Source organism: Hyalella azteca, unplaced genomic scaffold (genome assembly GCF_000764305.2).
Source record: "Hyalella azteca isolate HAZT.00-mixed unplaced genomic scaffold, Hazt_2.0.2 contig10885, whole genome shotgun sequence".
Taxonomy (NCBI): domain Eukaryota; kingdom Metazoa; phylum Arthropoda; class Malacostraca; order Amphipoda; family Hyalellidae; genus Hyalella; species Hyalella azteca.
In genome coordinates this window covers 60189-83428 of record NW_025940904.1, presented here as the reverse complement: position 1 = coordinate 83428, position 23240 = coordinate 60189, and the positions used below count along the sequence as shown (strand labels likewise).

At 41.6% G+C, this 23240-nt stretch overlaps 1 long non-coding RNA gene across 1 annotated transcript; it reads left to right on the top strand.

Moving 5' to 3' along the window:
- The first annotated feature begins 10678 nt into the window (after positions 1-10678).
- LOC108683418 lies at positions 10679-18762 on the top strand. Its single transcript, XR_001931608.2, has 4 exons — positions 10679-10721; positions 11669-11800; positions 16424-16550; positions 18001-18762. It is a non-coding gene; the product is annotated as an uncharacterized LOC108683418 (long non-coding RNA).
- The last annotated feature ends 4478 nt before the right edge of the window (positions 18763-23240 follow it).

Below are 23240 nucleotides of genomic sequence, written 5' to 3'. Positions count from 1 at the left end.
ACTTCGTCACTTTAAGCGCCCTGCGTTGCAAGTCGGGATGTCTTCAGGCCTCTTATCTTTAGTACTGCTAGACGTGTTGAGCCCTGGTGTCAAATCCTATCATAAACCGTCCTATCCAATGCTATAGCCATGCCAGACCTCTTGAGCCCAGTTGTCAAGTCCTATATCCTGAACCATCCTATCCAATGCCATTGCCATGCTGGACCTTTTGAGCCAAGTTGTTCTTTTTAATCCTAAATTATCCTATCCGATTCTATTCTATCCTATAGCCCTTCTAGACGTCTTGAACCCTGTTGTACTATCCTGCCATAACATATCCAATGGCCCTGCCTGATGTCTTGATCCTTGCAGTTCTATCCTATCATTCTGCGCCATGTTGTTCTATCCTATCCTATGTCTGCGCCATGTTGTTCTATCCTATCTTATGTCCCTGTTGTCATATCGATACTCAAGAATTTCATAACAAGCATTGAAAATCGCAACCAATTTTTAGTAAAAAAATTATAAGAAGCGCCGCCTTAATGGCAAATCGTCCAATCGGACTGGTAAGCGACAGTTGCGGACTGGTAAGCGACAGTTGCGCACTGGTAAGCGACAGTTGCGCACTGGTAAGCGACAGTTGCGCACTGGTAAGCGACAGTTGCGGACTGGTAAGCGACAGTTGCGGACTGGTAAGCGACAGTTGCGCACTGGTAAGCGACAGTTGCGCACTGGTAAGCGACAGTTGCGGACTGGTAAGCGACAGTTGCGGACTGGTAAGCGACAGTTGCGGACTGGTACGCGACAGTTGCGGACTGGTAAGCGACAGTTGCGCACTGGTAAGCGACAGTTGCGCACTGGGAAGCGATATTTACGGACTGGTAAGCACCATAAATAACATAGAATAGCTTGTTTTCATCACAAAAAAATACGTAGTTCAACTGCCATCAAAAGCAATAGTTCGTCTGGCAACAACGATGACATCTAAACGCTCCCCATGCCGTCAACTGGGCAGGGTGGCCCAGTTGTTACAGTTCAGAGTACCAAGATTGGCGCAGAGAGGCGCGGGTTCGATCCCAGCTCTGTGCGCCAGTTTCTGGTCAGAATCCGCGAGGAGGCCGGGCGGTTAAGCAAAGCAGAATTGTAGCATAAGTTGCGAGTTCGAGACCGCAACAAGCTGTGAATGTCTGCGATGTTCAGAATCTGCGACAGGCCTACGGCCTAATAACGCTGAAACCGCTATTATTATTATCTTCCCGAAACAAGAGCGCGGCAACAACAGCCAGACAATAACAGTGAGGCAACCGCGATGCGTGTTGTGCGTGACCAATAACAGTAATGCCATTTCGGATTGTCTTTGTTCCTGAATTGCTTGCACGTGTTTTGATTTTTACCCTCAATTCGTTCCAATTTATTATACGTGTACACTACATAACTGTAGCAAGGTTGGTGGTTTGGTACCATCCATCGTATACATTTTGAGTAGAAGTGAAGTATAACTTAATGGTAATGCCATTGCATAATTTGATGTTATTTAACAGGATTAATTTCTGATTACCACCATGCAAGACCGCTCCTATTAAAATAGTTCTCTAACTATTCACGTATTTTGTATTATTTTATCATTTCATTAAAAAAAGCTATTGCATATTTCTTATCAAAGATAAATGTATCAAAAAATGAGTGTTGAAGTATGATGTTAAATTAGGTATTATATAGAAGTTCACTAATCCAATTACTGATTGAAATAATAAAAAGAATTTCCAGATTGGTTGAGTCGTATCCTTCTAATTCTTTTTGCCTATGATTTTGTTTCACAAATTGTGCGTAAGATTTAATCGATTTCACAGTTCATTATTTTCTAGCTTCGCCTGCAAAGCCCAAGGCTTCAAAGATAAAACTCTTAGAAGAAGCTTTGCCGATTTTTTATTATTTTAGAACAATTATTAGAAAATCAAATTAGCAAATTTTACCTTCTTGCGTATACTCAGACTTGTCAGCCAACTATATTTTCCAGCGTTGCTTTGCGGATTATTTTAGAAGTGCAATTTAGCGTGAGTAGCAGTGGTACTATGGTAGCGTGCATACAGCGTGTGGCGTATTTATGCTGCAGCAGATAAATTCTGTTTTGAACGTTAAACTTTGTATGTCCTCTGTTGTATTGAACCGTTAAATGTCCACCGTTAAACTTTGTATGTCCTCTGTTGTATTGAACCGTTAAATGTCCACCGTTAAACTTTGTATGTCCTTAGAAGCACGAAAAGATCACAATATTCCAGTGGCACGCACTTACTTCTAGGAGGCAGAGGCGAGCTTGGAGTTGTTCAGCTGTTGAGGCGAGTCTGGAGCACCGGGCAATGGACACACACAGTAGCCACGAGGGGCCACTGACTGGCAGTACGCTCTCCGAGCTTATATACGCGGTGACCCGCGAATAGTGACGTCACAGGAGGTGACGTAATAGTCACTAATGACATCACGACCTGACAGTTATCAACGAGTTTGAAGAGTAAAAAATAAATATGACATTCACAAGAAATAATACCTATCGCAAGTTTTGAATTCCAGTCACTACAGAACTCCAGGATCGGGAACATTGGCATCAACGGCATAAAAGCGAGATGAGTTTTAGCAAAATTGTTCCCGTTCAGACATAGTGCATTGAAAGAAAATAAAGGATTCATAGTTTCATCATAAATGAGAGAGGTCAAGGAATGACCATCGTTGAGTTTCGGTTTATGAGAAAAAGGACAGCTACGAGACGTTTATGGGCATACATTATGTATGGCGTTAAACATCAGTAAGCTTTTGAGACGAATGCCAAACAGTTTTTCAAAAACGCTTATGAGAAGGTAATAGAGAATCACGCTTGAGACAAGGTATCATCGATTACGTAATAAGAATTATCAGCTGGTGTAGGGCAGTTATAGATATGCTAGATTAGTAGAACGGGGCACGGTTAAGCAGAGCTTGTTTCAATTCGTTGAAGGGTTCTCTCTCAACATGTCAAATTAAAAAAAAAATCCGAAATAAGTAGGACCGAATCGACACTTCAGCGAACTCGCCTTCGAACTGGCCTGCGCACTCGATTACAAAACCTAACTTCACCTTCAACTCAACCAGCCATAAATCCATCAATAATGAACGGATTTTACTTAAATTTGAAAAATAAGTAGATAATATCAGTAATTTGTGGACGGAATTATTTCAGATTTTTACATCAATAACTTTTTATTAATACGGAGAACCTAACTTTATTGTCAACTCAACCAGCCATAAATCCATCAATAATCAATGAACGGATTTCATTCATATATAAAAATAAGTAGATAATATCAGTAATTAGTGGACGGAATAATTTCAGATTTTTACATCAATAACTTTTTTATTAATACGGAAAACCTAACTTCATTTTCAACTCAACCAGACATATATCCATCAATAATGAACGGATTTCGTTCAAATTTGAAAATTAAGTAGATATTTTCAATAATTTGTGGAGAAATTTACTTCAAATTTTTACATCAATTCCTTTTTTATTAATGCGGAAAACCTAACTTCACGTTCACCTCGCAGGTTAGATCCTATATCAGGTCGAGTTTCAGTATTTTGTGGCATTAGAAAAAAAGTAATTGATGTAAAAATCTGAAATAATTCCGTCCACAAATTACTGATAGTATCTACTTAATTTTCATTTTTGAATGAAATCCGTTTATTATTGATGGATTTATGGCTGGTTGAGTTGAAAACGAAGTTAGGTTTTGCATTTGAGTGAGCAGGCGAGTTCGCTGAAGCGTCGATTCGGTCTACAGGCCATAGGCCTATTACTTCAGTGATGCCACTTCTATTCAGTGAAAGCAAGTGAAGGGGAAGAAGTGTTACACTGTGATAAAAAAGGAAAAAGCCTCAATGTTATCAAGCACAAGAAAAGAAATGTGTCATGTTGCAAACAGCGGGAAAAAATATAACGTGTTCAATTTGACTAATTCTTCGTCAAGCCAGAAATATGCAGAGTAAAAAGGATAAAAAAATGACATTTATTTTTTCTAACCAACGTTTATGACGGATAGTTTCATCAAATTTGAAGGTATTAATCTGTTTTTGAAAAATAAAATTTCTGATATATATCTTGCATTTTGAGCTAGGAAATTTGATAAGTTCAGAGAGAAAAAGTAAGTTGGCAACCCTGTAGCATTGACGCTCAGTGGTTCCAGAATCCAGACTCCCGCAACTCATCAGTGGACAGTGAAGCGCCGGCCGCGGTACGTGTGGGGTTGTATGCCGCTGCTGCTATTAGAAAATTCACATGGCTATAATAAATGAATAACAAACTTTTCTGGTGCCCTCGGTTATTTATTTTATGTTGGGTCGTGTTCACCATCATATTCAATTTTGGCTCCGTGCGACAGCGCTGCCTCCAGGCATGTCTAGTCTGCAGCTGCTTTGTCACCTCGGTCTGTTGGAGGTCTGTATGTAGTTATGGTTGTGATGGTCTGTAACTCTGGTGGTGATGGTCTGTAACTCTGGTGGTGATGGTCTGTAACTCTGGTGGTGATGGTCTGTAACTCTGGTGGTGATGGTCTGTAACTCTGAGGAAGGTGTTCTGCAGCTCTGATGGTTGTGGTCTGCAGCTCTGGTGGTGGTGGGCTGGAGCTCTGACGAAGGTGGTCTGCAGCTCTGATGGTGGTGATGGTCTGCAGCTCTGGTGGTGGTGGTCTGCAGCTCTGCTGGTGGTGGTCTGCAGCTTGTCTGCTGCTGGTGGTCTTCAGCTTGTCTGCTGGTGGACTGCAGCTAGTCTGCTGGTGGTCTGCAGCTAGTCTGCTTGTGGTGGTCTACAGCTCGTTTGCTGGTGATGGTCTGCAGCTTGTCTGCTGGTGGTCTGCAGATTGTCTGCCGGTGGACTGGCGGTGGTGGTCTGCAGCTTGTTTGCTGGTGGTGGTCTGCAGCTTGTCTGCTGGTGGTGGTCTGCAGCTTGTCTGCTGGTGGTGGTCTGCAGCTTGTCTGCTGGTGGACTGCAGCTTGTCTGCTGGTGGACTGCAGCTTGTCTGCTGGTGGACTGCAGCTTGTCTGCTGGTGGACTGCAGCTTGTCTGCTGGTGGACTGCAGCTTGTCTGCTGGTGGACTGCAGCTTGTCTGCTGGTGGGCTGCAGCTTGTCTGCTGGTGGTCTGCAGCTTGTCTGCTGGTGGTCTGCAGCTTGTCTGCTGGTGGTGGACTGCAGCTTGTCTGCTGGTGGTCTGCAGCTTATCTGCTGGTGGTCTGCAGCTTGTCTGCTGGTGGTGGTCTGCAGCTTGTCTGCTTATTATAGAAACAATATAGCATTGAAATGAGGGAAAGAACTGGAGCGAGGGAAAGAACTGAAGTGAGGGAAAGAACTGAAGTGAGGGAAAGAACTGAAGTGAGGGTAAGAACTGAAGTGAGGGTAAAAACTGAAATGAGGGTTAGAACTGAAGTGAGGATAAGAACTGAAGTGAGGGAAAGAACTGAAGTGAGGGAAAGAACTGAAGTGAGGGTAAGAACTGAACTAAAGACGTGATGATGTGTGAAGACCAAAACTCACCATCGTGTGAAACCTTCGATCTGTGCGGCACGGCTCGTGCAGCTCGCAATGAGCCGCAAGTGTGGCTTGTGGCACGGTTTGTGCGGCTCAATGAGCCGCGATTGTGACACGGAGCGAGCGGCTCACAATGAGTGAGCCGCTCATGAGGCTTGTGTTACGGTTTGACAAAGTTCGTGCGGCTCACAACGAGCGGCAAGTTACAGTGACATGTATAATTGTACAGTGAGGCGCAATTGAGGCGTGTCTGCATTAACAGAGGGCGAAGTGTAAAGAGTGAGGTGGTATTACGACCTCTCAACCGAACACATTTGCTGCACAAATTACGAGCGCGAGCGTGATAGAATAGAATTCGAAAGTCTGCATTGAAGAAGTATGCCCATGGCCTGTTGCCGGTTCTTGTACATTTTGTTACTTGACTCACAACGGATCCGGCCTTTTGAACCCGATCTTTCCATAACTGACGATTGTTTGAGATAGCTGCTGGACTTATTGCAAGGCCCGTAAGGTGCTAGGCATTTCAAGACTGAACAAACGAGGCCTGACTAAAAAGTATCAGACCATAGGCATGAAAAAATATTTCAAATACCTGACGGCGTTTGCACCCTAATCCCCTTGAAAGTGGGCCCCTTGTGTTGCACACACTTAGCCCACCGATCATTCCACTGCCAGAAGCACATCCAGAAGTCTTCTTTTGGAATGGTGGACATCTCCACCGTCGCATTCCGCATCATCTCTTCTCTACTCTCAAAACGTGATCCTTTCAGTGGCGTCTTCAATTTTGAAAACAACCAGAAGTCGCAAGGAGCCATGCCTGGAGAGTAGGGAGGTTGGCGAACGACTGGAATTCCATGTTTGGCCAAGAAATGTTGGATCAAATGGGATGAGTATGCGGGGTGTTGTGATGGCACTGCTTCACGCGAAGCAGTAAGCCTCTTCGTGCAGCAGTAGACAGCTTCGTGAACCAGTAGATTATTTGAGACATATCCTTCTATTTTTTCTAGTATAGTTAGGCAGAAGTTTTTCTTTTATGCAAGTTTTATTGAAGACCAGAGCGTATTTCTTATTAATGATTTTCTTATTAATTTTCTCGATGCTGCGAACTAGGCTTTTTGCGGGATTTGAAAGTTCGAATATAAGGTTTCCAAATAACATTTTATTTGACTTTATCTATCAATTTGCATACTACCGGATTTGTCAGGACCTTGAAGTTGTTTTCGGAGTAATTTTAAGTTTCAATTTTGTCTTGTATCCACTATACCCTTTGTACGTACTATTGTCATTCCAAAATTTCAATTTCAAGCGTTGTAAAACACTTCATTTACTTGATAATGAATATGGAATATTTGAAACGTCGTAAAGTCAAATAAAATGTTATTTGGAAACCTTATATTCGAACTTTCAAATCCCGCAAAAAGCCTAGTTCGCAGCATCGAGAAAATTAATAAGAAATACGCTCTGGTCTTCTATTTTTTTTATATATGTTTTTGTTACATTAAATAGTGCGTTAGATTTCATCGATTCCACAGTTCATTATTCTCCAGCTTCGCTTGCATTTAAGGCTTCAAGTCTAAAAGTTTTAGAATAGTTATCGGAATATAATAAATTCTGGGACAATTATTAGAAAATCAAATTATCAAGTTTAATCTTCTTGCAGCGACGACTCCGACTTGTCAGCCAACGATATTTTCCAGCGTTGTTTTTGTGGACTATTTTAGGGGTACAATTTAGCATGAGTAGCAGTGACTGTATATATATTTGCATGCGTGTCGCGTGCGGCGTTTTGATACTGCAGCAGATAAACTTTGTTGTGTACGTTAAAGTTTGTATGTCCTCTGTTGTATTGCACTCTTAAATGTCCAACGTCTGTATTGCATCACGTAAAAATCGATGGTCAATGAAAGACCGAAATTGGCTTATTCATCATCCGCCGTTGGTTTCACTAGGCCTGTCCGCTGATCTGATTGGCCCATGCATTTGCAATATGTATTGATAAGTTGAATCATCTGTAAACCAAGTAGGGATTATAAAGATTAATTAAGAGACACTGTAATTGGCTCCTCCCAAGCGGGGAAGGTTAGCTTTTGGCTAGCAAACCTTAAAAAATTGAGGGATAACATTGCAACAGGTGCGTATCAGCGCTGGTTAACCTTTTTACTTATACTGTTAATAATGGAGGAGACCCTTTACAACGTTAGCTCAATGTTTAATCATATAAATAAAACCAAACATTCACAAAAAGTTTGAACGGATGTGCCTGAAGTTGGCTCGCACATCACCGTGGCGGTTCCGCACTAAGCCCAGGCCCATTTTAACAAAGTATCGTGAGACGGCGACGCGGATCTGTGTTACAGAACGTGACACATGCATGAGGAAACATCGTCGAAATAATTTTAACTGCCAGTTTGAATTTGTTTCTTCTACAACACGTTGCCTCGTAGTTGGCACTTAGCGCGTGTATACTCCTTGCAAAATTCTTGCTTTTGCTTTGATTGCTTCGCGTAGAACTGTGGTGCCCACATCGCAGTCCGTAGAGAATTCATTAATTTTATCGACAGTTATTTGTAGAGTGAAAGGCAGCTTCGTTCCTTTTCATTATTTACTTTCCTCCGAGCTCTGCGCAGTTGAAATACTAATAGAAAAGGCCTTTAATTCCACAAACTTTGTATAATGGCCGACATCTCTGCGCTGTCAAGACAGAAGATATGTACAAAGATACCTCGCTTATATCGCATTGTTCTGCAACGCTGTGCTCGGTGTTGCAGGCTGGTAGAGTTGCCACCAGAACTACCGTTTTCATTGTAGACTGCCAGTGCTGCCACCAAAACTACCGTTTTCATTACAGACTTCCAGTACTGCCATCAGAACTGCCGTTTTCATTACAGACTGCCAGTACTGCCATCAGAACTGCCGTTTTCATTACAGACTGCCAGTGCTGCCACCAAAACTACCGTTTTCTTTACAGACTGCCAGCGCTGCCACTAGAACTGGTGATAATCGTCAGCCATAACGTGTACGCATCGTCCGCCTATAAGAGGACCCTAAAATTCGCGCCAAAGCTTGTTCTACTGAGGTGACCGTCACGCGAGTACGGTCGGCAGTCTGCGGATGGTCGACGGTTCAGGCCGTGAGGCAGGCGATTTCGCCATTTTCGAACATTGGCGGTTGCGAGAAATCATAACCCATCGAGGCCGTAAGCTCGGCTAATCGCTACTCTCGAACTTGTAGTTTTTTGTAATATGATATCCTAGCCAGCCCTTTTTTGCGGAAACTGACGGCTTTCATGTGGCCAAGGAATGGCAGCGGTCGGCTATAACTAATTGGACTAGACTGACCACTGGCCACGTATTATTCCTCACCTCTCATTGAGTTCGCCTTCACCGTGCCACCCGTCGTGAACTGACAGCTCAGTAATTTACGACGTCTTTTTCCCGTCATACCTTCCACAGAGCCTCCATCGAATCAGTTAACATACAGGCTCTTCCCTTCCCGTATCAGCATGCTTGTTCATAACTAGCTTTTGATAGGTAATATCTACAACAAAGAGGCCGATCAGGTAATGCCGAGAATAAAAATTACAACCTGTTGACATCTCGAAAAAAGTGTAAAAGTCGCAGACTTGATGAAGATTAATATTCAAAGTTTCTTGAAATTTCCTTTCATAATTTTTAATACAAAGTTTACATATATTTTTGTTACAGTCCACCATTTGTGTAATAATTAGCTGGGTGAAGAATGGAAAAATTCAAATCGCTATCTCATTTACGAGTGGAGTAAAGTCAAGCCTAATTTGTGAAGAAACTCATAGAGAAGAGCCCAGCCTGTTCGAAGCCCTCGCGGTTCTCAATAAGAGCCTTAAGAGGCCATCTTTTGGTCTGGTGCTAGATGCTTACGCTCTGCTACTGTAGCTAGCACGCTGCTCTGCTACTGTAGCTAGCACGCTGCTCTGCTACTATAGCTAGCAACTGCTCTGCTACTATAGCTAGCAACTGCTCTGCGACTGTAGCTATACTTATATGAGTGTTAGTTCTGCGTTTGCCCTCTACTGTGAATGTAGTTGTTATTTGTGTTGACAGAGCGCTGTTTGTGTGTGCAGGCTGCATAATGGGCTGCTGCGGCAGTAAGAAGAAGCTGTCCGAGAAGGACTTATTTGGGTGCTGGTGCCAGCAGGTGAGTCAGAGTACCGCGGGTTCCGGGTGAGTCAAGGTACCGCGAGTTCCGGGTGAGTCAAGGTACCGCGAGTTCCGGGTGAGTCAAGGTACCGCGAGTTCCGGGTGAGTCAAGGTACCGCGAGTTCCGGGTGAGTCAGGGTAACGTAGGTTTCGGGTGAGTTAGGGTACCGCGAGTTCCGGGTGAGTCAGGGTACCGCTGGTTCCGGGTGAGTGCTACCGCGAGTGATTTTCTTCGATTGACACTAGGGGGAGCATCTGGGTCCAAAGGTCGAAATTTCAGCTTTTCCGGTTTTTAGGCTCATCTTAATGCTTACTTTCTGACGCATCGAACTGTACTAGAACCATCTCTGTACGTTGATTTATGCGTTCGTGACAGTGTTCGATCCTTAAAGTGATCAGTAGCCCACTGTACCTAACCAGTTCGTTCAATTCTTATGAGTGCAGCTTAGCAAAGAGATACTCTGAACATTTAAGTTACTGATGCGAATTGGCATCGCAAACAACACAATTTAGTCCTTCTTACTTGCACATTCTCAACTAAAAAGATTCTAGTTATCTGACCAGCATTTTTTATTCAAGCAGACGCACACAGCTCCTATGTTCCTATGTTACGTATACATGCCTAGCCCCTTCAGTCACCCCCCTGGGGTCCCGGGGGGCGGCGATATCATAGCTACACCTATTACATACTTCTGGCCCCCGGCCGCCGAGTAACTTTGTTGTCCTTACCTCGGGGGGGGGGGGGGAAGAGAGGAGGGCAAGTAAGAGAAGGAGGCATGGGGGAGTAGGAGGAAGAGGCAGGAGGTAGGAGGAAGAGGCAGGAGGGTAGGAGGAAGAGGCAGGATGGTAGGAGGAAGAGGCAGGAGGTAGGTAGACAGGAACAGATCTATTGATTTTAAGGTGGGCAATATACATGTAGTGTAATATACCTTATGTGGTAGTATGACAAGTGAGTTCTACATGATACCTGAACCATACCTTCGATATAGACAGGAACAGATCTATTGATTTTAAGGTGGGCAATATACATGTAGTGTAATATACCTTAATATGTGGTAGTATAACAAGTGAGTTCTACATGATACCTGAACCATACCTCCGACAGACCTGAAGTTGAAAACTGCTTTTAAATTTATGCCGCTTAATATCCTATACACATTATATTTAAGTGTGCTATTTTATCCTATATAGATTTATACCTTAGTGTGCTAAATATCCTAAATAGATTTATACCGTAGTGTGCTAAATATTCTATATAGATTTATACAGTAGTGTGGTAAATATCTTACATAGATTTTGACCGTAGAGTGCTAAATAGCCTATATAGATTTATACCGTAGTTTGCTATATTTCCTATATAGATTCGTACCTTAGTATGCTAAGTGCTAAGCAGCCCATGGCGCAGCATCAAAGGGGTACTTCATTTTCATTAATACCGGACAATACGGTTTCTGCAAGGAAACCGGAAAAGCATACAGGAATTATACACACAAGTAGTTAATAATTCTGCGAAATTCATAATGAACATTCCAAAATATGCACAGAAACATTGAACATTTCAAAGTATGTACATGCAGAGACATTGAGCACTTCTAAGTGTGTAGAGACACCTAAAGATACAGTCACATCTTCGAACACAAAGGCTGAACTTACAAAAATTTGTTCCATCTAACTTAGTAGTAGTTGACTCCACAGCCGACCGATATAATGAATGAAAGGATGACAGGGCAACAACTCGCGCTATTAAGCTTCCAGTCACAGGCAAATAATGCGTTCACAAAGACTATGTCAATATTATTAAAATACTTAATAATATACATATATGATTTGCTATGTTGACGGCAAGACTATGTCAATATTATTAAAATACTTAATAATATATATGATTTGTTATGTTGACAGCAAGACTATGTCAATAAGATTAAAATTCTTAATAATATATATGACTTCCTATGTTGACAGCAAGACCATCCGAGCGGCAGCATGACGCGCGCCGAGATCTGGGACTTGGTCGATTCGACCTACCCTGAGTTGTCCGGCAACCGTGTCCGCCGTCCCTTCGATACAGACAGAAACAGATCTATTGATTTTAAGGTGGGCAATATACATGTAGTGTAATATACCTATGAGGTTGTATGACAAGTAAGTTCTACGTAATACCTGAACCATACTTTCGATATGGACAAGAACTGATTGATTTTAAGGTGGGCAATATACATGTAGTGAAATATACCTTATGAGGTTGTATGACAAGTAAGTTCTACGTAATACCTGAACCATACTTTCGATATGGACAAGAACTGTTCTATTGATTTTAAGGTGGACAATATACATGTAGTGTAATATACCTTATGTGGTAGTATAACAAGTAAGTTCTACATGATACCTGAACCACACCTTCGACAGGCCTGGAGTTAGTAACTGTTCTAGATTTATACCGCTAAATTTCCTATTTAGATTTATACCGTAGTATGCTAAATATTCTACATAGATTTATACCGTACCATATTCATCTCTACCGTAGTGTACTAAATATCCTATATACGTAGATTCATACCGTAGTGTGTGAAATATACTAGATAGATTTATATTGTAGTGTGCTAAATATCCTATATAGATTTATACCGTAGTATGATAAATAACCTATATAGATTTATACCGTAGTATGCTAAATATCCTATATGGATTATACCGTAGTGTGCTATATAACCTAGGGAGCGCAGACGTGCACCACTATTTTTTTGCACCAATCAGCCCTGAATAGAACGCCTAGCATATTTCCGTCAGGACACCAATCAGCCGCGTATTAATCCTGTCGTCAGTAACCTGCCCACGACATCATCTTGTTTTAATATCTAGAGCTTTATGCCAAAATATTCTGAAGCAAATATCCCAGAGTGTAATGATCGTCCACCTCTTAACTTTTCATCGAATCATCACTCTATACCCTGATTTTAGCTCGAACTGTAGCCAGCGGATAACGAACTGCGACCAATCAGCCAAGCTCAACAGTGGAACTGCATGAAACCTGCCGTGCACCACTAGATTGCAGATCGAACATAACTTCCAGGGTTTGGTTAAATTTTTTATTTTTCAGATCACAGCATCTTGGGTTATGTTTCAGAAAGCATAGTTCTGTTTCGAAATCAATCGTTCATCGACCGCCGTTCGACCGTGGGCTGATACGATGTAAAGGATGAATATACGGACTGGTTGGTGGCTGTCCTCAAATTTAATGCAATGCTCCGGCGCGTTGTGTCCGAGTGATGCCGAATATTTTCGCGCACTGGCAGACGATTCTGCGCCAAACTATTGCAGGCTGTTTTTTTGTGGGCTGATTGGTCTACTTCAATGGATGTGATCTGGCAGGTCACTTGCGGCTGATAATGTGTAGTCTGGAAGTGTGGGAGGCTACGTTCATGTGGGAAGGGATAATGGTGGTCCATTCCTTATGACCTTATGATGAGTTTGGGACTTCCTAGTCCCCGGTCACGCTGATGTGCCGCTCCCTCTCCGGCAAATCAACCAGACAAGCCCCTAACAAACCCATTTCTTTCTATAATTCCCATGCCACCGCAGACCATATCATAGCCTCGTCCTTCTGCCGCCAATTCACGCTGGTCCCCCACTACCAACGTGACCCCTACTACAAGTCTACCTACAGAGTTATCAAGCGCCGCAATCCCCTCTCCGACACACCTCCCGTGTTCACTCCGGATTAGACTAGACAGGCGGTATGGAGCTCGGGTACCTCCACTGCCACTGGCACCTCCCCGTCACCTGGGTCCCAGAGGCATCCAGTACCTCACCCAACTTTTCAATCTGTCCTTCGCCAAGGCCGTCATCCCTGCCATTTGGAAGTCAGCTACAATCATTGCCATTCCAAAGCCAGGCAAACCTCCGTCCATCAGCTCCTCATACCGGCCCATTTCCCTCCTGTGCCCATCTATGAAGGTGTTGGAGCGTCGGCTCCTCCTCCACGCCAATATCACCCGCTGGCTGATCTGCTACATCAGAGGCAGGTCAGCCAGGTGCTTTTACAACGGCTGCATCTCCTCCCCACGTCCGGTACACGCTGGAGTACCACAAGGCTCCGTCATCTCGCAAGTCCTCTTCAATTCCTATGTTTCAGACTTACCACAGTCCGTCCCTCTAATCACCTCCTATGCGGACGACTTCACAGCCGCTGCGGGGGCCGTGCAGATCGACGACGCGTCTGCAGTCCTCTCCTTCCACTCTTCCGATGTGGCGGCATGGGTTCGTCGGAAGGGGTTATCGGTATCAATCTCCAAACCCCACACTACCCTTTTCATTTCCGACACCCATCAATCACAAACAGACCCTCGTGTCAGCTGGGAGGGTCCGACCTTCCACTCTGTCGGACCCCGAAGATCCTCGGGGACTTTTTGACCCCCACTTCACCTTCTCGCCACGCATCGCTGCAATATGTCAGAGAGCCCGCCCGCGCCTCAACATCCTCAAATCTCTTGCCGGAACCAGCTGATGTCAGCAGAAGGAAACCCTCCTGGTGACTTTTAAGGTTCTTATTAAGTGTAGGTGACGTAGGCAGCGTAGGTGACTCTCATCACCTACGCTGCCCCAGTGTGCTTCCCTAACGCCTCTCCGGCAATCTCTAAGCTGCAAACCATTCAGAACTCTGCCCTCCGCATAGCCACGGGATTTTTTCAAATGGCCTCCGCTTCCCACCTGCTCAGCTTAGCTGAGGTCTTACCCGTGGCCGAACACCTCTCTCTGCTCTGCTCACAGTACCTTGCCAGCGCTCTGCGACCACACAATCCCAGCTACCCTATCGTCACCCAGACATCGGGGCCCCCGTCCCATGAAGCACACGCTTCAGACTCGCTTGCTCCCTTCAGCCTCTTACCTGCTAGAGGAGGGGTCCCTTTCCACCCGACTCCTACTCTACTGCCCTCAGCACCCTGCACAGCTCTGCTGTCTACTCCTACCTGGCCTCAGCATCTGGTGTTGCTGACCCCTGCCCTCTCTGTCTCATCCAGTGAGCAATCCCTCCCAAGGCGGCCAGAAGCACCCTTTCCCAGTTCCGCTCTGGCTACTCATCGCGGCTCTACTCGTACTTTGCCCGCATTGGTGCATCTAATAGCCCTCTCTTCCCTGAGTGCGGCGTAATGGACCACACCACCCATGGTGGTGTGTCTAAAAATATAGTCTATTCTTAAATAAAAAGTTCCAATATTCATACCAATATTATATCATCCTTTCAAATCGCTAAACGGTAATGCATAAATTTTCAGGAGTAGCTAAAATCACATAAGTAGAGTAGCTAAATTCCGTCATGTAAAAATAACTTGCATCATTTGCATTTCAATTTTTGTACCTTTGACCGAACACTCCATAGGCATTCATGTTCTCTATAAAGATCAATTAGGCTCTCTACTAGAGAGTGACTCCAAACGAGTGTGGTGTTAGTCGACATTTGGTGTGACGGACCAGCGTACGCAATCAACCTCACTAGACCACAGACAGCTAGCTACTAAGGTCTAAGTGCCGCGCTTGTGTTGCATGAGGGGGACGACTGAAATAACCCAGCATTGCCCAATACCAGCATAATTTTCATACTTCACCCCGTGCGCAAGCATGCTGCAGAGCAAATTAGCCAACATGATTACTTGCTGAAAGCCTTCAGTTTGTGGGATGAGGCATTGCTTGTTTCAAGCTGGTGTGGCGAGATGAGGCAAGTAAGAACAGCTGCATAGGTATTAGACTGACTATTTCTATTGCATGTAGAGGGTTAGCATTGGCTCTTGAGCTGATTTAAGAGTCAAATTTTTGGGCTACGGCAGCGCTCCCGCATGAGGCATGGCCCCTGTCAATCGCTAGCTCGTCAATCAGGTCCTATACTTTCAAAACTCGCTACGTGAACGTAAGTACTTACGCTCTATTTTCTTGTCTATGATTGGTGGATTTTGCTCGAAAGGCCGCCAATGATTGGCTGATGAACTTAACTTTTAAGTTTAACCAACCAACTAACCAACTTACTCCCGTTTGTTGCCCCTAGTGTGAACGGGCCTTTAGAAGTGTCAGAGGGATTTCTTTAGGCTGGCAAGTCTAGTGCGGTATAAGGCGATGGTGTGATACGAGTCTTCCACGGTTGAACTATCGTATAAAAAACTTTCATCAGCTATTGTTCAGCATTTCCAATATTTCTTCAAATTTCGGTCTGGATTTCCAATATTTCATCATATATGCTTCAGGATTTTTATAACTTCTGATGTTGGCCGCAAGACTCTCAGTATAATATCAGAAAGATTGTTAATTAACATTTTGTATGATGTCCCAATAATAGTAAATGCCTGATAAATGAAATTATTTTTGATGCTGGCAGAAATACTCCTAAAATTATTTTATTCTAATCTACATGATTTCCTATGTTTGTAGCAAGACTGTGACGATAATATTAAAATACTTGAGAATATATATGATTTTCTTTGTTGACAGCAAGACTATGTCAATCATAATAAGATACTTAATAATATATATGATTTCCTATGTTGATAGCAAGAATATGTCAATAATAAAAAAAAAACTCAATAATATATATGATTTGCTAGGTTGATAGAAAAACTATGTTAATAATAGCAAAATGCCTAATAATATATTTGATTTCCTATGTTGACACAACACTATGTCAATAATATTAATATGCTTAATAATTCATATGATTTCCTATGTTGACAGCAAGACTATCCGAGCGGCAGCACGTCGCTCCCCGAGGCCTTTGTCTTGTTCGACCTACCCTGAGTTGTCCGCCAACCGTGTCCGCCGTCCCTTCGTTATAGACAGAAACAGATCTATTGATTTTAAGGTGGGCAATATACATGTAGTGTAATATACCATATGAGGTTGTATGACAAGTAAGTTCTACGTTATACCTGAACCGTACTTTCGATAAGGACAAGAACTGGGCCCATACTTTCAAAAAAAATTAAGAGATCGTAAGTTCATCAGCCAATGATTGACGGCCTTTCAAGCCAAATCCACCAATCACAGACAAGAAATAATATACGTTTAAAAATTACTTTTTAAAGACAACACTTCCAAAGAATCCAGTATCTCCAATCTTACAGATGTACAATGAATTTCTCATCTAATTTTCAAAAATTAAAAAAATTAACTTTTCAATTTTTTTTTAAATATATAAATTTTGTTTAATATATATTTTTTTTCAAAATTATTTATTCTGTTAATTGATTCATGCATTGCCTCTGACTTCACACAAGTGTGCAAAATTTCAGATCAATTAGACAGGTAAAAGTGTGTCAAATATCAGTTATAAGATTTGGAGCTGACAAAATTATTTTTTCAATTTTTTTAATTTAAAAATTTTTTTTTTCATTTTCAAAATAATTTATTTCGACATTTGATTCATGCATTGTCTCCAACTTTACACAAGTGTGCAAAATTTCAGATCGATAGGATAAGTAGAAGTGTATTAAATTTCGATTACAAGATTTGTAGCAGACAGACAGACAGACAGACAAGAAGTGAAGTTAAAGAGAAGTGTTGTAATAAATAGAGCGCAAATACTTACGTACACTTAGCGAGTTTTGAAAGTATGGCCCCTGATCTATTGATTTTAAGGTGGACAATATACATGTAGTGTAATATACCTTATGTGGTAGTGTGACAAGTCAGTTCTACATGATACCCGAACCATACCTCCGATATGGACAAGGACGGATTAATTTATTTTAAGGTGGGCATATTTGAAATTATTAATTAAATTTTGCCTATTTGCAACTTGGAAATTCTTGTATATAAAATTTTCCTAATTTCTTGTTGAAACGAAGAAATAGATCATCTGCGAAGGCTTTGAATTTGAACAAGAAGTTAACAGTATGAAACAGCCGATGGTGACGCCATCGTGCATTCTTATGCAAATTTTTCTCCATTACTTTAAAAGATTTTCCGTATGCTATTCACTTTATTAAGATTTGCCTGGTTAATTGAATTACATTCAATATTAATGCTATTAATTGAATTACATTCAATTAAATTGCTAAATGCATGACACTACTGACCCCTTATTACTTTGAAGTTATGTTAATCTTGCTTAATTAACCACATTACCATTTTACTCGTTAATCGTCATTTTGCAAATTGCCTCTTAAGTAGACCGATCAGTTAAGATAATTTTTCCGAATTAATCGGGTCACTTATTCTCTATAATTTATTATCTAGAAATTCATCATAATCTCTGCATATACATATATGTATAGGAGGCAATGATTAAAGCATAATGCTGTTTGTTACAGAAACGCCTAGATTACGGTGCAGTCTCTTCCGAACGCGTCGCTGGCCCCTGATCATTCGTTAACCGTTGGTAGACCGAACCTGCCGGCCAAACATTTTTTTGGTTTTCAAAATTCAAAAACAATTTTTTGGTTTTCATCAAAATGTGGTTCGTCCACATTTTGATGCCCAAGAGCAACAGCCAAGCTACTCCAGTCAGAACGATCAATTAAATCATGCAGAGGATCTTGCTCTGCTGACACAGTCAATTAATAATACAAACTACCCTCAATTGCTTCTGTCATTTACTATCATTAACTATAGGCAATATACGTGTAGTGTAATATACCTTCTTTGGTAGTATAACAAGTAAGTTATCTGGAGTTGGTAACTATTTTTAGATTTATACCTTAGTGTGCTAGTTATCCTTTGTAGATTTATTTCGTAGTATATCCTATTTAAATTTATACCGCAGATGACGAGAATCGCAGATCATTGAGAATTTTTTTTCGAAATTTCAGTTTCGTCCCATTTTTGCTGCTTACAAGCAACACTCTGAGTTTCAAGCTTGCTAAATTTTTGGTCACGGTGTTGAACTGTTTGACAACCAACCAATATACGGTAGACAATTCTTACGTTTTCGTAGACCGCTTGAAGAGTTACACCAATGTTCAGGATTTAACTATGGCTTCATTTGATTTAGAGGATTTGTTTACAAATATTCCTCTAAATGAAAATATTGATTTTTGCCTCAATTCATTGTTCAAAGAGATTAGTGACATTGTCATGTGTTTGAACCGCAAATTCCTTAAATATCTTCTTGAATTGTCAGTTATAAACTCTTGTTTCGTATTTGCCGGCAAATTTTACAGACATATTGACGGCTTGCGCATGGGTTTCCCACTCGGTCCTACTTTGGCAAATATTTTCATGTGCTTTCACGAGACTAAATGGCTGGCCAATTGTCCTCTTGATTTTAAACCTGTTTTTATAACCGATATGTCGATGATACTTTTTCCTTTTCAAGCATCCCTCTCATGTGGGCCTTTTCTTTGATTATCTAAACTTCCAACATCAGTCAATAAAATTCACAATGGAGCTTGAAACCAACAGTAGTTTATCTTTTCTCGATTACAATGTTACAAAAATTTCATGGCTATTTCCAGACCTCTGTATTCCGGAAGTCAACGTTAACCGGTTTGAGCACCAGCTTTCTATAGTTTTTGCTCATTTCGTTTCAAATTTAATGTGATTAAAACATTAATAAACCGTGGCTACCGTATTTGCTCAATTTTCAAAGCTATGCACACTGAATTTGAATTTTTGCGCAATATTTTTTCATTAAATGGGTTTCCCTCGCAATTGGTTTATACTCAAATTAAGAAATTTATGTCTAGGCAATATAATGAAGTTGTTACCGATTGTGACAGTAGGAACCTGATTTATAGTTGATTGTGACAGTAGGAACAACAGGCCATGGGCCTATTTCTTCAGTGCCGACATTTCTATCCTATTCTATAGTTCATTTTCCTACTCTGGTAATGCACATGAGACTATGGCTAAGGAATTGAAAGCTTTGTTCATTAAATATCTTCCGAATGTTAATCTGCACGCGGTGTTGGTCAATAACTTTAAAATCGGCTTGTTCTTCAAGCATAAAGATACCCTCCAGCTTTCTATGCGTTCGTCCCTAATTTATAGATACAGTCGAGCGCAATGCGCATCAGCGTACGTCGGTATGATGTTGAGGTGGTTATGGTACTGATGTGTTATTGAATTAGCTGCGATTTATGGTTCTGTAGGTACTTCCTATAGGATTGTAGTATAATAGGAGGGTGCGAGTTGGAGGTTTTGGATGGTTTATTGTTAATGAATATACCTTTATTATATACGACAAGAGGCCTGCGAACAAGGTTTGGGCATTAGAACATGAACATTACATTAGTTAACTCGAACATCTTCAAAATAAAATATTCTTACAGAGCTCCACTGCTCAAATTCCTATACATGATTCCTATGCAAGACAGAATTTCAAATTTATATTACATGCATAATTTCATTTAGGTTCAATTCAAATTCCTCAAATTCATCAACAGTTAAACAATTAAAGTTTAATCAAAATTCATCTCAAATTCTTCAATTCATCAACTATTAAGCTTGTTCAAAACTTGCCATCAAAACGGTAACAATGTTAATCTGATTGATCATGGTGGGGCTTACTGAATCTAGTTCTGCCAAGCAATGTTTTATGCATCCGTGATTTAATTCATCTTGGCATAATTTACAATTTATTTTCCTTCTCATTAAGCAATACTAATTGTCACTGATCTCTACTCTAGTCAAATTGAACATTAGGTCTCACAAAGGTTATGCAAATCTCAGTCCACTCGACAGACCTAGACTGATAATAATAATAATATGGAAACAGTATTGTATTACATATTCACACCGGCATCAGAAGAATTAATATCAAGCAATAAGAATCATTCAAAGAATTAAAATCAATCTCGCGTCAACATCAAAAGAATTAATAATCAATCAATAAGGATTAAGGAATTGATAACCAATCAATAAAACTCATTTAAGGACTTAATAATCCATTAATCAAATTAATAATCAGTAGAGTAAGTTGAATAGTGTGATACTCTAGGCTAATCTTCCTTCATTTGAACTAGGAGGCTAAGCAAAATCGGATCATCAGAGGGCTCAACCAGACTGGCCCCTATACTTGGGCATGCGGGACACATTTCCTAATTAATTCATAACTCAATTTAAAATGAATAATGCTAGCATTAACTACACAGAACATTTACCTACAACAAAGTTACATCATTATTACTAATTTTCACACTCACCCAGTGGAACAATTTAATGAATAAAGCACAACGAAAGAGAACACGAGCGCGCGTTGTGGGAGTCGAAAGAGTGAGCGTGCATGAATGTTGCTGAGGCGCTTGGTTGAATTATCATTGTGTTCTAGAATTACTCGGAACTTACAAGGTGAAATAACTGCTATTACCAAAGCTTAAAACTATTACACAAATATCAGATCTTATAGGTATCAAAACTGGTAACGATTAACTGGCTTACAATGACGATTATTTTTATTTAGTTTATTTTGTTACGGCTATCGGCCGAAGTTCACTAGCATCGTACATATATCGGCATTAACTATGCGACAAAATACAGCTTTACACCTAATAATCTCAAAGGATTTATAATATCTCTCAACTAGGGGATTATACACTAGGATATTCATATTATACTCAACCACTACAATGTCTCGCGATTTTCACACTATGCACTAGGCTGGCGGAGCAAAGGGGCAGAAATTTTAGAACGGGAACATTACTTGCGCATCCTCCTCATTTAGATGTGCGCGTCCATGCCGAGCTGTGCAACTTTCCGGTGTCCGATAGTGACTTTGGAGTTCTAGCTATCACGACTGGTGTTTCTGACATACGACTTTTAGAATTCCTATATATTTTTAAACAGAAACCTAGTTTAAATGCAGCCTTCAGCTCCTATCCCCTTGAAATTGTAAATATATAGGCCTGTCACCTCACGTATTTTTTTTATCTTTTGTCAATTCAGGATTTTATTTTCAAATTTTCAATGTGAATTTTAGTTTTCTAATTGATTCTGCTTGTCTCATAGGTTTTGAACTGACGGAGGAGCTGGACTCCGACTGTTGGGAGGAGGCAGTCGGGATTAAATGACTCTCGGCTGTCTCTAAACGTAAACTAGGAATGATATGATAATAATTTTTCTACTTTTTGAAATTTAAATACGCTCAAACCAGAATTACACTCAATTAAATTAAATACACTCAAATCTGAAAATAAAAGTGTCAGAATTACAAGATCAGAGAGCTTTGGGTGTTGTTGTTTGTCTTAAACCTGAAACAGTGTCATTTTCAGATGAACGAGCGTTTCCAGTGAAGCATATTGTTAATTTTATTCGAGTATTCTTTCCATTTCTGTTATGAGCTTTTTTGCAAAAGTACAACCATCCGTCACAGATTGGCTACTTGTTCCTGGAGTAATGTGCTCCAAATAACTTCAAAGGAACCAAGTAACAGTCGATCTCCATTATTAATATTATTATTCTACGAAGCAGTTATCGTGGCGTCTAGTTCAAACAGACTTTGAGGGCACGTTACACATAAGATTAATGGCAGTCTAAAAATAAATAGACAAGATAAAGGATGAGAACGGATAAAAATGACTAAGCTCTTGATTCGTAGGCTCTACGAAATTGTTCCGTCTTTAGGCCAGTTTCGGTCTTTAGGCATGTTACGGAAGCCTGCAGACTGTTCATGAAGGTTCTGGCGGAGGCGACTAGGAACGCTCTGTCTCCGACGGTAGACTTGTAGATGGAACAACGAGGTCTGATGTTAGTGACGAACTCAGTCGCTTTTTAGAAGGCAGATCCGACACGCGCTGCAGACCTTTCGTGAGATAAGGAGGCGCCAGACCGTGAAGGCATCGGAACGTCAAACAGCGACCTTGAACTGCGTACGCTGTTGCACGCGCAGCCAGTGAAGATCGCGCAATATCGGCGTCGCGTGGACGAATTTTCGTTTATTGCACATGAGTCGCGCAGAAGCGTTCATTACGGATTGCACTTTATTCATTGCTGTGGTCGGAAGCCCATTGAGTGTGGCAACACCCATTGTCCAATCTGGTCAGCACGCGCACCGCCACGAGGGCCTCAAGGGACAGCGGCTAACGCTACATATTCGTCGCTGAGCGCTAAACCAGGCTGTGATGACTTTGGCAATGTGATTGTTCATAGAAAGTTCCGAGTCCAGCAGAATGCCGAGGTTGCGAACAGAAGGCACAGGTATGACGAGCTCGATGCCCGCGCAAACCGGGTTGGCCGAAAGCTGATGCAGGCGCCGAGTAGTCGCAAACCAATAAAATCGGCTTTTGAAACATTGAGCTGGAGCCGGTTGGAGCGCCCTCAGTCCGAGACAGTATCCATGAAGACAGACATCCGGTTCTGCAACGCTGCAGCGTCAGACGGTGCGCAGTAGCCATAAATTTGGAGGCTGTCGGCGAACATATGTGGATTCAAACTATGTGAAGAAATTATGTGCAATACGTACGTCGACAGTATGTAGCAGGAAGAGGATAAGGCCGAGGACTAATCCCTGTGATACGCTGCAAGTGACCAATGATGACGTAGAAGGAGAGTTCCCGCGTCGAGCGCATTGGAATCTATTGCCGAGATAGGACTCGGAGCACCGGAGCACTGTGCT